Source organism: Apaloderma vittatum, unplaced genomic scaffold (assembly GCF_000703405.1).
Source record: "Apaloderma vittatum isolate BGI_N311 unplaced genomic scaffold, ASM70340v1 scaffold1221, whole genome shotgun sequence".
Classification (NCBI taxonomy): Eukaryota; Metazoa; Chordata; class Aves; order Trogoniformes; family Trogonidae; genus Apaloderma; species Apaloderma vittatum.
The window spans coordinates 2332-4031 of record NW_009700598.1 but is presented as its reverse complement, the minus strand read 5'-3'; positions in this window follow the sequence as shown (position 1 = coordinate 4031).

Below are 1700 nucleotides of genomic sequence, written 5' to 3'. Positions count from 1 at the left end.
CCCAGGGTTAGGTTGGTTAGAGACTGAATAAATCACACTTACAAAGAGATGCAATCAATTAAGAAGAAACTGTCACTGGTGCCAGTTGCTTTCACAATCTCTTAACCACGGTACAGGAATGCACAGTACTGGCAGTGGCAAGACAGTAAGAAGGTAATAAATAAAGTTTTAATTAAATACAGAGGACTGGAAATAAGTTTCTTTGTTTTTCTTTCTTTTTTTTTTTCCACAAAGCCAGAAATAAATAGAAGCACATTGAAGTTTGGTTTTGGTTTGGTTTTATTTTTAAAGCATGCAAACACACATGTACAGATATGTATACCCGAACATATCCTGGCACCCTAAGTAATTTACACTGGAAGGAGTAAGCAGTAGTTTTCCTGAGGCATTAAGTGCACATGAAGCTTGCCAAATGGATATGTTAAAAGGTATTTACACTAAAACATGAGGAAACCACAGTGAAAGAACATTTAAAACCTTTTCATTGGCACTTCTCTCTTACCTGATGTTTAATGCTGTAGCAGTTGAGATGTAACAGGTAACCTCACAAATTTCATTTTACTTGTGGTGCAATTACCTGTCTGTCTGAAAAAAGGCCTCTCTTGCCTAAAAAATCTTGGAGCTACTATGCTGATTAACATAACTAAAACAATTCAAGCATACTGACAAGATACAATAACACTGCAGGATTTAAGCATTTTGTGATTATCTAGAATTCACAACGTGCAGTGCCCCTATACTTCAGTATGTGTTTAACTCAAAAAGGGTCTGGAGGAGTTGGTAGTCTATCAAACATCCAACTGCTAAGTACTATTTTGGCAACATATGTTGATACAGACAGAAGAGCTCATCTGTTGTCTTTGTGTAAAAACTGATAAACATATAAAATCTGATTTGTTATATTTGTATACTGTTCTGTACATGAGGTAGTTGCCTACAATGTATTATATCTATTTTCATACAATGGAACAGCGTTCAAGTAACAGAACAAGCAGAAATATATTTTACTGCTTTTGTGACATTTTTAGTTCAGTTGCTGCTGAGAAAGATGAAGTTCTTTATAAAATCAAAATTGAACCTTTTCTAGACTGTTGAAGTCTAATTGACTGTCCTAGCACTTATTTCTCAAAGGAGTAAAAAGCAAGTAGCAGCAACAGCGTTTGCTGGCACAGGAACAGTTTGACTTTTTTTTTTTTTGCCTTTTTTTCCCCCATCCTATTTTTTTGAAGTCAATTGTTAGTCAGGTCAGTTTCACTAAAGAGGCAGTAAAGAGGAGAGAGGTGTCAGTCAAAGTTATAGAGAGCCTTTACAAGGAGATTTCAAGGGGCAGACAACCAGTTCAACTAATCAAATCTGAAAGAGAACAAGACCTCAGTAATTTGTATTCTTAAAAAAATTACTAACGACTCAGTAGTATCCACAAGAAACATGAAGTAGCTTCTTATGTGAATATTAGGACAGAAAAATATTTTAAGACTAGTGATAAAATCATAAATCAGGACAGAATCTTTTTAACATTCAGAAGAGAGTATTCAAGAACAGTATAATTTCACTCATTACAGATGAGAAAACACCACAACTTATCATTTTTATCTTCTGTAGATTACAGACAGGACCAGCACTCTATTATGCTGGAGATGGTACATACAGATAAGGGGATGTGTTTGAATAGGTAAAATGAAAAAATGAAAGTGTATTAT